The sequence below is a fragment of the Hipposideros armiger genome, unplaced genomic scaffold (assembly GCF_001890085.2).
Source record: "Hipposideros armiger isolate ML-2016 unplaced genomic scaffold, ASM189008v1 scaffold_72, whole genome shotgun sequence".
Taxonomy (NCBI): Eukaryota; Metazoa; Chordata; class Mammalia; order Chiroptera; family Hipposideridae; genus Hipposideros; species Hipposideros armiger.
In genome coordinates this window covers 965,856-981,884 of record NW_017731422.1, presented here as the reverse complement: position 1 = coordinate 981,884, position 16,029 = coordinate 965,856, and the positions used below count along the sequence as shown (strand labels likewise).

At 40.6% G+C, this 16,029-nt stretch overlaps 1 protein-coding gene and 1 non-coding gene across 3 annotated transcripts in view; one reads left to right on the top strand and one right to left on the bottom strand.

The window, feature by feature from the left end:
- The window catches only part of RUNX2 (RUNX family transcription factor 2), a 225,041-nt gene that overhangs the window by 194,488 nt on the left and 14,524 nt on the right, over positions 1-16,029 (top strand). The window lies entirely within an intron of this gene.
- TRNAI-UAU (transfer RNA isoleucine (anticodon UAU)) lies at positions 10,519-10,592 on the bottom strand. Its single transcript has one exon. It is a non-coding gene; the product is annotated as a tRNA-Ile (tRNA).

The window sequence follows — 16,029 nt, the reverse complement described above, 5'->3', positions numbered from 1 at the left end:
TAATTCATAGGAGGGAGTGATGCCTTTAAGAGAGGTTAAAAGGAAAACTCCAGCAATTAATACTAATAAACCAGAAAGTTAAAGCCAGTATAATAAAACAGTAGAACATCTACTTTTTACTACAGAGCTGTTCCTTTATTAAGAGCCACCTGTTTGATAGACACACCTCTGCCACAGCAGCCACGGGCAAGTGATTAAGTTTAATAGGAGCCACTCTTATTTTGAAGGAGTTCTCTGTTTAAAGCCACAGAGGGGGAAGATATTAAATTTAATGGACCCTAAACAAAGGCAAGCCCTGTGCTATCCATCGAATGTTGAATATTCTTCTCTATTATATGAACTGCAATTCGTTGGGTGATTTTTGCATTCTATAAGTTGAACTTCATCTTGCTTTCCTTAAAAATAGGCTATCTTCTGACACGAGCAGAGGGTGTTTTTTATCTTACTGCTGTGGGCCCAGAGTCAGGGCGTACCTGGACCTCAGTTTACTGTAACTTTTGAGTTACTGGTGCTAAGGACTCAAGAAATGGTTTCCATCCTTTCTAGATCAGTTGGGGATAGTTGGCCCAGCTCACAAAGGTGACTAAACTTGGTCGTATGAGTAATTACTGTTATTTGTAGCTAGACTGAGGGACAGAAGCAAAGAATGAAATTTGTGTACATGGCTTGATTCTGATTTTATACGTGGTTCTCATCAGTTGTTTCTGAATTTATTTTTGATATGCGTACAACCACCCAGACATGGAGAAAAGATTTAGTTATGAAAGGGACCATGCTTACGCAGGGATGTGCCAAAGACGTGGTTATAAATTTTATTGAAAGAGTTACTGCAGTCCCTTTCTTTTCTTAAAAGAACACTTGGGGACTTGCACCTTACTTCACCAAAAGTATTAAGTTAATTTTCTAGTGACACAGTGGCTTCTGTGGTTCACTGGGATCCAAGAAGAGAGTAGAGGCAATTTAACTGAGGAAACCTGAGTTTTAGTTTCATTGTCACTAAAGATTCTTTGCGCTATTCTCAGGCATGTCAGTTAATTTATTGGGTCTCAATGGTCTTGTGTAAGGGAATTACTCAAAATGGCCCACCCACATGTCTCAGGGGTTCTTCAAGGAGTGAGATGATGTCTGCCCTGGCATGTGTTGTTCTTAGGACGTTCAGTAAAGAAAGCTTGCCTTCCCTGATGAATGCTAGTGGAAAAACTAAGCTGTGTCATTAACCTCAAAAGACTAGAAACATACTATAATATCTATTTGTTTTTAAATTAATACTTTATTTTTAGAGCAGTTTCAGATTTACAGAAAACTTGAACATGAAGTCCAGTTGCTATATCCACACCTTTCCCACACACTTCCACTTATTATTAACATCTTGCGTTTGTGTGGTGCATTCATTACAATTAATGAACCAATGTTGGTACGTTGTATTATTTCCCATAGTTTACATTGGTTTCACTCTCAGAGTTGTGTGCTTCTGTGGGTTTTGCCAGATGCATAAATGACATGTATCCACCATTACAGAGTCATCATACAGAATAGTTTCACTGCCCTAAACATCCCCTGTGCTTCACCTATTTTTTTCCTCCTAACCTGCCCCACCAGCCTCTGGCAACTACTGATCTTTTTCCTGTCTATATTTTTGCCTTTTCCAGAATGTCATGTAATGGGAATCATATAGTATGTAGACTTTTCAGACTGGATTCTTTCATTGAGCAATGTGAATTTATGGTTCCTCTGTATCTTTTCGTGGCTTGACAGCTCATTTCTTTTTACCACTGAATATTCCATTGTAGGGATGCTATAATGTTTTTTTAAAAACATCATGCTTGCTCCCCCTGTGCTTCGGAACACCACCATGCCATTTCCTTTTGTCACTGACTTTGCCAGTAGTATTTCTTTTTAGAAAGCATTTCATGCATCTCTTCCTGGGGAAACACTTCCTCTGTCACAGCAATTGTCACCAAATGGTCCAGAAAATGACTTTCCGTATCTTTGGGCAATTTTTTTAAATTAAAAAGGTTTTTCTTTATTTGGCCCATAAGCAAATTACTAAACATTTACCTTTAGGTGGCCATTCATATCAGTTCATGTACAGAACAGAGTCACCTAAAAATTACAACCCGTTTATGTGACATCTTAGCTGCCTTCCCCAATATTCAGCTCATCTAGGTAAAGGACGCTCCTTTTCTCTTAAGAATGCCTGGCATTTCGTTTCTTTTCTTCTTCTCCCCCCGCCCCCCAGCCGTTGTTCTCAGTCTAGCTGTGGAGGACATCGCTCACTGGCCCATGATGGTATTATGATCATTGCGCTCTACCCGGCTGAGGCAGTTGCTCACTGGCCATTGGATGGCCGCTCACGGTGGCTCACACCGGCTGCCAGCCACTACAGCAGCCCAACTCCAGGTCGAGCCGTTGTTCACAATCTTAGCTGTAGAGGGCACAGCCTACTGGCCCGTATGGGAATCAAACCGGCAGCCCTGTTGTTCAGGGCTTGTGCTCTTACCAACTGAGCTATCCAGCTGCCCGCCTGGTGTTTCTTAAGCATGCAGTTTCATACTGCCATACCAGTCCACTTTTGTGCATCCGTGGGACCTGGCTCTGTTATTCTTCTCAAGCATACCTTTCCCGACCTCCATTTTCCTCACAGTGAATCACTCTGTCGTCTACACTCATCCATTTCTCATCTCTGTACATTGGACACACCTCTAATGTGTGCCTATCTTCCTTTAGTGTCATAATTGATTACATGCCTTGCCCTTTTTATAGGAGGTAAACTTCTCAAGGACACTGACTGTGTCTTACATAGTCTTGAATCCTTATAGCCTAGCGTAGTTTTTTAGCACACAGTAGGTCTTCAGTAAATGGTTAGTGAAACAAGCATTAGTGGGGAAAAAGGAGAGAGAGAAAGAGGAAGAAGATAAGCATGTAGATGGAAAAAAGGAAGGAGAAAGGGAAAAAGAAGAAAGAAGATTTTGTTCACCTGGAGCAACAAAGGAAAGGGCAAAAACAGGAGAAACTTTTGTTGCTGATAAGGGCAGGAAACAGCACAGTAAAGAGTGTGCATAGCAGTATGTATTTTTATCTCCAAGTCTTTTTGCAATGTGTTTCATATTTAGAACACATATCAAGACTGCATCTGTTTCCAGAACTTGCTGCTAACAGTTAGTAATAATGCCAAAACATACTTCAGGTCCAGCTTGAAACCAAATGATCAAATAGAATTTTTGATTTCTAATTTAGAGCCTGACATTAATTATAGCCATCGTGTAATCAAGTGTCAAAGTCTTTTCTGAGAAAATGATAGAAATTATATTAACTAAGCTGTAAACGGAAGCAAAACTCTTCCTCCTCTAAAACAAAGCAAAAGATCGGGTTTTGACAATGATCATTTCTCAAAAAGAAATTTTCATATACCCCACCCTTCCATACTCTCCCCTTTTTAGGCCCCTGCTATATGATAGGATTTCATGTCACCTCACTGTCCTGGTCAGTGGTCTCTAGGCACACTACAGTTTGTCAGTGTCCCTCTTAATGCCTGGCACCCAGACCCAAACTTCTTCATTCTTGGCCTCTGTTAGTACAGGCTAAAGTGACCTCAGTTCTTTGGTAACCATGTTACACTGTTTCTCATATTAGTCACTTCTGTTAAGCTGTATTCCATTTTTATTTTTAGGTGTTGTTTTTTTTAAGATCTGAGTATGATAATTTATAGTTATTCCTATTAGGTTTATCTTATTTAATTCAGGTAGTAGTTTTTGCCTCAAGAACTTTTTGGATTTTTTTTTTAAAGATTTTTATTGGGGAATTGGGGGGATGGGAACAGTGCTGGGGAACTGAGGGAAGGGGAACAGACAAGTTGCTGTCATTTTTGTTCTTCAATCTCGTTGTGGAGGATGTTGCTTCACTGGCCCAAGTTGGCACCGTCATTGCGCTCTTCCCTGGTGAGGCAGATCAGGCGCCGGCTTCTGGACGGCCGCTCACTGCGGCTGCTGGCCGCTCACGCTGGCTGCTGGCTACACACGGTAGCCCATGGCAACCCACGGTACCCCATGGCAACCCACTGCCACAGGGGCTGCAGCCTACGCCGTCGCCGGCAACTCAAGGCAGCCCAGCTCCAGGTTGAGCTGTTGTTCAGCATCTTAGCTGTGGAGGGCAGTGTCACTGGCCCTCATATGTGGGATCCGAACCGGGGCCCTCTGGCATCCCAAGCCAGTTCTTAACCATCACGCCACTCGGCCGGCCCCAAGAACTTTTTGGATTTTTATGTCACTCAATATGTTAGTAGCCTCTTGCATTCCTTCCTACCTGGACGTCTTTTCTTCAGTTCATTTTAATCATTTCCAGTCAGCTCAACAAAATGTGTTTAGATGTGCAATGAATAAAAGCGAATAGATGACACTGTCACTGCCTTCCGGAAGCTTTCAGTCTCATTTAGGAGATGACATTTTGCATGTATGACACGGTTACATTATGATACCAGCCCATGTAGATGCCAGAATATGCAAATAAGCTCAGGATTTTAGTGAAAGATCTCTTTTGCTCCTCTGCATAACCAACTTAAAGCTTAACTTCCTTTAGGAAGCTAAACAACAACAAAGAAATAAATTCCATTCTGCTCAGATTATACTGTTACTCTGAATTGCTTCGACAATGACATTTTCAGCTGAAGAAATATATTTGTTGACATGTGTGGTTTGATAATGTCTCTTCAGGTATGACAAGAATATATAAGATCTTATCTTTCCCAGCGAGATTGAAAGCTTCCTTAGGCCAAGGGCTTGGCCTTCTCATCTGTTGCTGTCTCTCTGTGTTTCATGCTCTGCATGTAGATGGAAAGTACCTGCACGCAGCAGAAAGGTCTATGCAGCAGTCAGTGCTGCTTGCCTCAGGGCTACTTATGCTATGATTGTCCTTGGGAATTGGCTAATAGATCTAGAAGTGGGACCGAATAGGAGACTAATGACAATTGCCATTGACCTTAATTTCATATTTCATATCCATAAATATGGTCCTAGCAAAGTGATTATATTATAAAATTTTCCACTCTCTTTTAAAGTAAAGCAACACTGTTAGCTCTATGCTGTAACACATACGCACATATGTATATGTTCACCTCTTCCCTACATTTAGGATGAATGAACATATAAATATCCTTGACAGATTTATTATTTGGGATATTAATAAATATCCACTAAGTTACTACTTACTTCTTTCAGGAAAAATAGGACCAGGACCATTGAAATCTCCATGTCTTAGTATTATTTTGTTATTTCACTGCACATCGATTTCTCAGAAAATAGTAATTGATTACTGCTGGTAGAAAAGGGAAAGAGAAACTGCATGATTATTTTGTTAGCTTTTAGGTTTGTTAATATATAGAAATAGTTATAATGGGAAACTGAGAAAGATATACTTGAAAAGAGGTGACTGAACATAGAAAAAGCTTTTTTACAATTAAAATCCTATAACAAAATGCAAATGACAGCACTTTTATTTGAATTGTTCAAAGTCATTTTTGGACATGTTATGTTGAACAGTAGTTCAAAGTCATTCTCAGACTCCTTTTTTGTTTGTTTTCTTGAAAAACAAATAGGAAGGCATATGATATTAAATTGAGTCAGAATTTAAGTGACTTGGTCTGAGTCAAATCTAGGAACCCAATTTACTATACTGTCTAATTTTTTTTTTTGACGTGACTCTCAACAAATTCTTGAATCTCTAAATCCATGAAAGTCATGTAAATTGAAGTGCTTCTCAGGCAACATTGACCCTGAATACCTCAAAGGATTTCTTAACCAGGAAGGTATCATATCTTTTCCAAAGAAACCTTGACCTTAACTGACCACCTTAGAAATATGGCAGCCAAGCATGCCAGATTAGAATAAGACCAATGTTTTTGTATCCAAAATGCACCACCCTCTCCCCAACCAAAATGATCACCATTCTAGCTCCCTGTTGTAATTAGTAAAAATGCTATAGTTTAATGGAATAATAATAACAAGTGCAGTGATGGTTATAAACACTCCACCCTGTGCCAAGGAGAGCAGTGATTCAAGATGAATCAATGAGAATCCCATTGATGTGGTCACAATAAATCCATACATAATTAAGAGGAACCCTTTCTAAATAAAAACTACAAAGGAAATAAAAACAGGCTTGGAAAAGAGGAAGAAGTCTGATAATAGTGCTGTGGTATTCATCATTAAAAAACAAAACCAAACCTGTAAGCTTCCAAACTACACCTTAAGAAAACAGTACATTCTCAGTGTTGCTCAAAGATGTGGTAGAGTGTTGACCGAAAGGTTCAAAAAAGGAAAGGGTTTGAGCACCTGGGCCGTTAACAGAGAAAGTTCAAGTTGTTTTCTGACCTTAGAAGTTGGTAGGTGTCTTAGGCACTATACCTCTGAAGCAATAGTTGAGTCTTGGCTTTTCATACACTCTGACAATCTCTGTCTTTTAGTTAATGCACTTAGACCATTGTGATTAAAGTGATTATTGATATGTTGGATTAATATCTACCATGTTTGTTACTGTTCTCTACTTATTGCCCTTGCTCGTTAGCCTATTTTTGTCTTCCACTCTTTTTTTGTCTCTTGTGGTTTTAATTGTTTTATATGATTCCATTTTCTCTCCTTTCCTAGCATATCAGTTATACTTTTTATACATTTTTTTTTTTTTAGTGGTTGCTCTACAGCTTGCAATATACATTTACAACTAGCCCAGGTCTACTTTCAATAACACTACACCACATCATGGGTAGTATGCATACCTTATAATTTCGAAACATGTCTGTGTAGATTTTGTGTGGGCATACGTTTTCAACTCCTTTGGGTAAATGCCAAGGAGCACAATTGTTGGGTCATACGGTAAGAGTATGTTTAGTTTTGTAAGAAACTGCCAAACTGTCCCCCAAAGTGGCTGTACCATTTTGCATTCCTACCAGCAATGAATGAGATTTCCCGTCGCTCCACATAATCTCTATGTGTCTTTATATTTAAAGTGGGTTTCTTGTAGACAACATACAGCTGGGTCTTGCTTTGTGATGTGATGAGAAAGAAACATTTAAGCTGACATCTAACAATCTCTGTCTTAATTAGATCATTGATATTCACAGTGACTATTGATATAGTTGGATTAATATCCCTTTGAGAGGTTGGTAAAACCTTTAATCTACAAATGATTGAAGCACTTAAATTGGGACATGCATCTCAAAAGAGGATTGAACTCAACACTGATAAAATAGCCACTGCTCAATAAAACTCTTTTGCATTGAGTTGGTGTATCAGAAAAACACTTCTTCCAAGGCCCAGGCATATGGCACAGTGACTGAACACTCATAGCATCATTGGTTGTGTTGGAGATAGCACCTGGTTGGGCTTTGAGGAACTTGTCACCTAATTTTGATGTTCTTGATCAGGTCACGTAACTTCTGTGGGTCTTAATTTTCTCATGTGTGAAATGAGTTAGTTGGGCTAGACATTCTCCAAAGTACATCATAAAGCTTTGAACATCTGTGAATCTAAAATAAGTCCTGAAAGGGTAGGTTTTCTCACAGAAAGCTTTAGGAATCAGCACATGAGAAAGCTACATACCGCCACTCATAATAAGAATAGAAGCTAGTACAGTTTTTGATTTATTTATGAACTAAATTAATGGACATAACTACCGTGGATATCGTGAAAAGCTTTGCTTTTGTGTCAGTTGATTCTGATGAGAAGCATCCTAAGATAAGGTGAAGAAATGCCATAGAACTCGACATTTAGACCTTGACCACAGCTGAACTTCTGTTCACGGTGAAGTCTTACATATGTGCATGTATTTCAGAGTCTGCAGACAGATTTAGAAACCCCAGCTTTAATTTAGATAATGGAATTTCATTTCACTGACATTTTACATGCCCTTGCATGGTTTTATGTAACTTCTCTGTGTGACACCCTTTTTACCAGAGAATGGTTATAAGAAATGTAATTTATCTAACTGGAGAAATGAAAATCTTATCAGCTAAAGGTTACTAAAACAAAAGAACTGGTGAATTCTGGTAATAATAGAACAAATGGGATCGGAGTACGAGACTTTCTATAGTAAAGAAATTAGATATGTTTAGAGAAAATATGATTAGAATGATAACAAAGTATCTTTTCGTGAGACAGTGCTATCATGACGTTTTATGACAATGTGATAAAAATCTTTATTAATGCAAATTATTACCAACACTGAATTTCCTCGTTTATTGAGACTGTGCTAGCCACCAGAGATACTGCAATGAAGGGGACAGAAAGGCTTAGGGAGCATTTTCTACGGGCGTATGGCATCGTGATTAAACACAGTCTTTGCAGGCGGACTCCCTGGGTTTCAATCCAGGCTGCTTCCCTCACTAGCTTTGTGATCTTGTGGATATTGCTTAGGTTGTCTGTACCACAATGTCTTTATCTGTAAAATGGGCTAATAATAATAATAATAATAATAATAATAATTAATAATAATACCAGCAACCTCAAAGGTTGTTGTGAGGACTAAAGGATCACTCATATACGTAAAGCTCTTAGAATAATGCCTGGTACTCAGTAAATGTTTGCTATTACCAGGGAAGAGGAGGCAATGGAAAATAAGAAAGTTTTATCTAGGGAGATGGCCTGTGAAAAAAGTAAAATAAGATGATGTGATGAGGAAGGAACATTTAAGCTGAGATCGAAATAACGAGAAGAAGTTAGCCCCTTGAAGATCATTCCAGGCAGTGGGGAAAGCCAGTTCAGGGCCCTTAGGTGGGAGGAGTTCGTGCAAGGTGACATGAGGCCACACAGGTCATGCAAGGCCACTACTGGTCAGGGTTAGAAGTTTGGCTATGCTGGTATGTGCAGTGACAAGCCATAGGCAGATGTTAAGCAGGGTCACACTATAAAAGGATTTCTGTTTTCAAAAGGTTTCTCTGGCTGTTGGAGGGAGGATTGCTTAAAAGGATGAGGGAGGAAGCCTGCGTGTGGCTGGGCGGCTGTGGCTGTCACCCTGGTGAGAGGATGGTGTCTTGTGCTTTTCCTGGAAGTGGTGGAGATGGAGAGACTCTAGACGGGAAAGGGTATTTTGCCTGTGTCATCACAATGTGTTGGTATTGCTTTCCCCCAATTGTTACTTACTTGAAAAGGAATAATATGACATCTTATAAAATGTTAGTTAATGTGTAGGCGCTGTGCCTACACTGCCTAGGGAAGCAGTAATTCAGGAATTGCTTGATTTATTAGGTGACTGCAGAGCCTCCAATCTGAGAAGTTCACACCAGAAACTCATTCTGAGGGCTGAGATGTTTGGTTTAGTTGTTTTCCTTGACACATTAATCTGATTATGATTTCAGTAGCTCTCCTTCCTTGGCAATGTGCAAACCCAGATTTCAGTGCAGTGATGTGCAATGATGAGATTAATGTAAGAGACTTACCAGCATTATCTGTTCCTCTTAAAATGTAGGTAATGGGTTTTTAATATCTTTCACAGTCTTTGTACACATCAGTTCATTTTACTGCTTTTAAGACAGAAAGAAATGAAAATCACCAGATTGAGGTGACCAAGTTAGCTATGCTGGTGCTCATTAGGTGACCCTACTGGGAAGTGTGTGGCAGCAATCTTAGAGTGACAAGCCTCCTGGGTGAGGGGCTGGTGGTGAGTGACATGGGGCTGGCAAGTTGAGATTCTGCATTTGAGAAAAGGCAGACTTCTCCTCCTCTCTGTAAATGGAGCCCACACCCAGGGCAGCTTCTTCCCAGAGGATGGAGACATTGGGGCCTGTCTTAAATTGGAAAGAATTTGAGTGGATACTGGACGAGGAACTTGCTCAAAGAAGAATCTCATAAGCACAAACTAAAGTTAAAGGAGGAAGCTTGTAATAGTGGAGGCTCTTAGTATAACCGTTGTAGTCAGCTGTCACTCCCTTCTCAGATCCTTTAACCGTGCCTTAAAAAGAGATTTCTTCCCCCCTTCCCCAAACCTTCAGTTATGTGTCTCTAGAAATTAACTTCGAGATCTTAGGAAGCTGTGAGCAGTTGTTATATTTCCTGTTTGAAAAGGAAAGCCCTGCTCTCCGTGGACACAGCTTTCTCTTTCTCCTGGGATCCCAAGACACAGAGGTGTACCTGCCGAAAACACTTCACCACCATTTATTTGTTTGTTTTAAATCAGGGCCTGGGGAGCAATTTCTCAGTGACCTAATCTACCTAATTGATTTGACAGATTTATTTTGAGTTTCGGAAGCTCAAAGGACTCCCAGTAAGATACGATTCAAAGAGTATCAGCAGCTCATAGGATGGGAAATCTGGAATAATCCCAAGAGCTCTGAAAATTTGGGAGGTTGGAGCTCTAGATAATGGGGTGACTGTTGGTTTGGCTGTCCAACCTAGTTGTTGTTTTTTTAGAACATTTTTATTCTCATAATATAAACTTTTCTTTTTTTAAATTGCGGAACAGTGTGTTTTTCCAGGACCCATCAGCTCTAAGTCAAGTGGCTGTTTCAATCTAGTTGTAGTAGGCACAGCTCAGTGGCCCATGCAGGGATCGAACCAGCAACCTTGGTGTTATAAGCACTGCGCTCTAACCAACTGAACTAACCAGCCACCCCCAAACCTAGTTTTTAACCTTTCTCTCTGGCTTTGTCATTTAGAATACAACAGTAAAGGAGAAGGAGAATAGAAGTCAAAAGATTCAGTGTGAGAAGGATGCAAGCTAGAGTGAGAAACAACAGATAACAAGACACCAGGAGGAAAAAAAAAGTTACTTTACAAAAGAATAAAACGTAAAAATAATGTGCTCAACTGGAGAGGGGGGCATTTTCTCCCCAGGAGCCAAGAGGCCTGAATCCTGATGGTACAGATGTGTAGAATTCATTTCCCTCCTCTTCGGGGGAGGGGTGGTCTTGATGACACTCATGGTCCCCTCCAGTCTTTATGCTTTGGTACTCTTCTTTTTCACGACCGCACTGCAGTATAATATTGAAAATCACCACCAACGCAGGTCAGGCAGTAGATAACCAGGCCTGCATTTAAGGACCTTAGAACCAGAAAACTGGAGATGTGGTTATATTTCAGCCCATTGGCAGGCTGTCCACACTAGTATTTGAAGTGTCAGCTTCGAACTTGCAAAGCCGCAGCCTCATGCCTGGGGTCCCTGTAGACAGCTCAGTTGCGTCGCCCTGTTCTTCTTTCTCATGTTTCCTGGTGCCTGAAAGAGAAAAACGCTTTCACTAAAGTGAACCCCCCCCCCCGCCAACATTTTAATAAAAAGGTAGAACTTCGAATTTCACATTACAGAACTTGTAGTTGAAAGTCTGGAAAAAAAATCTTTCTAGAAGTTTATTCAAAAATCCAATAAGCTAGTACCACCTTAGGTGATCAAGCAGGCAAACTGGAGCCATGCACGTGGAGGTAAGACGCTTCAATCAATGAAAAATATGGCAAGGAAGTAGCCCTAACAGATGCAGCACACAGGTTAGCATTGAGGGGAGTGGGAAGCGTAAGGAGAGTTGGACCAATACGGTCTGTGAGTTAGGACTGTGGGTTCCCCACTGCATCGCCCAGGATGCGAGGAGCCTCACGGCTCAGTGAAGCGAGATGCTGGGTGGACTCCAGCAGCAGGTCCAGCTGCTGTCTCCGAGGATGCTGTCCTCAGGCTGGGTTAGCCAAGAGAGGCGAGACCTCGGGCCGGTGCCCACAGGACAGGTGATGAAAAACTGAACACGCCACCAGGAAGGGGAGGACATCCTCAGGGAGAAGCTTCAAGTCCCCTACTGCTGTAAATCGGGAGCCCCAGGCAGTGAGGAAATTGAAAAGGCCCAGGATGTTCAGGTCGCCTGTAATAGTGGCTTTTATGACAGCAGAAATTAACTGAAAACGTCCAGATAAAAAACATCCTAAGACAAATTAGGTGCAGAGGAAAATGGGAAGGATTATAGCAACTAGGTCCAGAGAGAATTGTAAAAATACGTGCAAAGCAAAACTTGGTATTCATAATGGTAATTGTTTAGATAGTGTTTTAAATATACTGAAAACCCTTTCACAGGTATGATCTCATTGCATCATCACAACAGCGCAGGAGAGCACAGATATTATAATAGTATAGTCTTTATTTTACCCAGGGGGAAATGAGGGCTCAGAGACATTCGGAGACTTGTCCTCGGTCACATAGCGAAGGACAGTAAAGACTCAACCCCAAGTCTCCTGGCTCCAAATGTGCTTCCCTCATTATGATTTGTCATAGACGTCTCCATATCCAGAACCAGACTTGTACAAAAGCCTGTTGGGTATTGTCCTCAGTGAGAATTTTATCACCTTGGTCTTTCCAGGCTGTCCTCGAGGGACATAACACCAGTAATCTTTACTAAGTGGCCAATATTCATGCTTGACACAGGTCAGAGTTCCCAAAAGAAAGCAAATTTCACTCAGTTCCTCCCAGAAATAACAGTGGAAATAATCCACTTCCTAATTTTGTAAATCTAAATTTTATTCTAGAGGTTAGAAGTGTACATATTAATGTGATCTTAAAACCTCAAAGTATATATTTTTATATATGGGGCCAGGAAACTTAAGCCACTTAAATTATGCATAACAATGTAGCCTATCCTGCAAGAGCTGGAAAGGTTGGTATAAAATATTTATTTTAACTTCAGATAGTTCAGATCGGAACAATTTGTTTGAAGCACAAAGAAAGAGAAATAGCTCACATTGTCTCGCTCATTGAATGTGTGAGGTGAAAGCTAATTTTAACCCCCTTTACTGCAAATGATGAAAAACTTTCTTCAAAAGCTAATAGTGTTCCCATTTTCTTTTGGCCCCTGTTGCAAACTGTTGTTAACAATGACATATATATTTTTTCTTTTGTGGAAAAGATATTCTACATTTTCTAATTGGCATTAAGTATCTAGAGAGAAAACCTGGGTATATTTTACAAAGTGTATCTACCTCATTTTCAAAAATTGTAATATTGTTGTTGTTTTTTTAATAAATGAGCACCTTCTGTGAGAGGAACAGTATTTCTAGTAGAATTTTTGAAGATATTTTTGGAATTCTCAAGGTTGTATGGATGTAGCAGAATCAGAATTTTAGAGCTGGAAACCCATGGAGATGATTTAGTCAAATGCCGTTATTTTATAGATGAGGAGGAATGTGTGGGTCCAGGAGGGGAAGGGACCACCTTAACAATCACCCTGCTTGTCATTGGGGGCAACGGATGCTGTGACCAGAACCCATATTCCCTACTGCTAGTCCAATGCTCTAGAATCGTTTTCTCCTGCTACATTTCTAATAGGCTGCTGACTCTTTTTTTTTATTGTTGTCGTTATTGCTGTACATGCCATTGTAATCTGAAGAAGAAAAATAGCTACCCTCAAATTATCTTCCTCCTCCTTTGCTCTTTTCCTCTTTTCACCCTAAAATCAAATCCTTATGAAAAGACTGAGTAGATTTTTCCCTGGATCTGTGACAGTACCACCTCCCTCAACCAGCCATCAGCTGTTTTGGTCCACGTGTGGAGTGGACTCTGTGGACAGTATTCTCAGGCTGGGGAAAACAGGGCTTGGGTTTTGTCTGTGGCAAGCGGAGAACTTGCACTATTGGGTGTTTGTCCCCACAGCACACTCCAACCCTCCTTTTTTTTTTTTTTGGTCATCAAAACAAGTAGCTCTTTTCAGACACCTTAATACATAATTAGGTGTGTCTGTTTACACTTGGGAGACAGAGAGCTTCATGTCTCAAAGAAATACAAGGAGTCTGGGAACAGCCACAAACAGATGTTGAAAATGTCCATTTGTGGCAAGTTTATTACTATAGCACCAGGAATAAACATTGAAGATGAAACCCCTCTGAAGGGGTGAGCGTGTGTATTGAGAGGGGAATGTTATCGAGCAGAGTAGAAAGTGAAAGGAGGTCCTATTTTTTTTTTTTTTTCAATTTGCTCTAGTATTTGTTTATCTCCTTCAACAAGGAAAATTTCACTATTTGGCTTTGGCTGTTTGAAGGCTTTTGCCAAATGCTTAACAATCTGTAGGGTTTGATTTCTCTCGAAAAAAACCACTTTGAGAACAAGGCTCTATGTAACTAAGATGTGTTTGTTTTTGTTTAAATCACTCAGAAAAGAAATCATCTCTTGTCCATTGTTAAAAGAGAGGTTTCAATCAAAGGAAAATTCTACATATTCTAAAATATACAAACAGCTCTTTGAAATGGATGCCAAATCAAACTCAAAAAGGGACGTTTTTCTTGCAGAAGTTTTGAGTTAATTCCGCGTGCAGGGCTTGAGTGGGAAAAGTCTGAGACTGTCAGAGGAACCAGTTACTACAGCACTGAGTTGGGATTCAGAAGTTCCATGAGTGGTATTGTCTCAGGACAGTAAGGAGACTTTTGTACATGGTTTTAGGCTAAATCCCAGACCTAACACTAAGTCCTTTTCAAAGTGAGTCAGTTTTTTTCAGTTAAATAAAAGGTAGGAGATTGGTTTCTGATGTTATTGGATCGAAACCTCCAACATGAGAAGGCGTGCCAGTCATCTCTGTTTTAAAAATTCAATGGAAATGTCTCCGGTGGTTAAAGAAATGCCATCTTTTCCCCTATCAAGACTTCTATTTAGATGAAAAGTAGTAGATGCTAAGGAGAGAAGTCCCCTGGGGAAAAGGGACACAAATTAGAAAACCCAACGGTTTCATTTTGGCTGTTCCACTCATTGGCTGAGCAGTGTGCCTTCTTCCTCTGACTTGGCTTCATTATCGGTTGGTACCTGTCATGCCTACCTCATGGGCTTTTTTTGGTGAGGGTAAAACTAGATATATGCAGAAACAGTGAAAACTTAAAAAGCAATATATAAATATGAGACGTTATTTATTTTTAATTCAGTTATTATTTTTAAGAGTCAGTGTTGATGTGGAGCAGAATAGTTTGCTTGGGACTGAAAAAGCCAGAAAAGGTTTCTGTTCTTAGGATGAAGGGAGCAAACCAAGGAAGAGATTAGAACAAGAGATGCATCCCCCAAAACTGGTGACCAGAACAGAGCTGTGGACCTGGAACTAACGTGCGCCCTTTAGGTCCAGGCAAACACAGGTATAGGTAGGAAAAGCCCTTGGCCGAAGATGGACAGGCAGAAATCAGAAAGCACACACAAATTACAGTGAGACCCCAGGATTTAGGTCAAACCTGGTATCCCCATTCCCTTTTCCTGGCGCGCACACATCAGTGCTTTCTGTATGTCATTTTGAGAGGAGCTACAGTGCATTTAAAGATAAGTAGGACAAGGTTCCTGCTCTGGAGGAATTTATAGGCTAGGAGAAGAGACAAGGTGACCCATCAGAGAGATACAAAAGAAGAACTAAGTGCACAGGAAGAAGTCACTTTGGGCTACAGCAAGAACGTGAAAAGACTCTTCAAAGCAGAGGGTGCTTGATCATCAGGTAGATTTTAAAGGCTGCTTAGCATTTCAAAGGACTGAGATAGGGAGGGGTGGGGATACCCAGGGCTGAGGAAATGATGTAAAGCAAGGCTGGAAGGTGGGAAAATAGAGGGCAGCACAGGAAATGGAAAAGAGTCCAGTTGGGCTGGACTATAGAGTTCACGAGACAAGACTGGAAAGGTAAGTTGGGACAAGGTTGTTACTCCAGTACACATGTGTTGAGTGCCTAATAAGAGACCTAGAAGTTGGCACATACCTGAAAAAAGCGTGACATGATGTCACAGAATAGGTAGGCAATCATGAACGAGGAAAATGCTGAGGAACCAGAAAGCTGGACAAGACAAGGATTCAGGAACCCAGATAAGCCATCTGGGTAGAAGATAACAACCCACAAACAAAAATGGATCTTGCTTTTAAGGCAACGTTCTGTCAAAACCAGGAAGCCTCTTATATTTCCTCCTGGGACAGGAACCCATTCCAGGGCATGGTCAGCCCAGGTCTACCATGGGGAGCAGGTAAGTGGATACAACTGACTGTAAGGGAGAGAGGGCAAAGATAAGGGTAGGTCCTGGCAGGCTACAGGATAGAGCTAAAGCCTGTGGCTTTGATCCTACATGAACA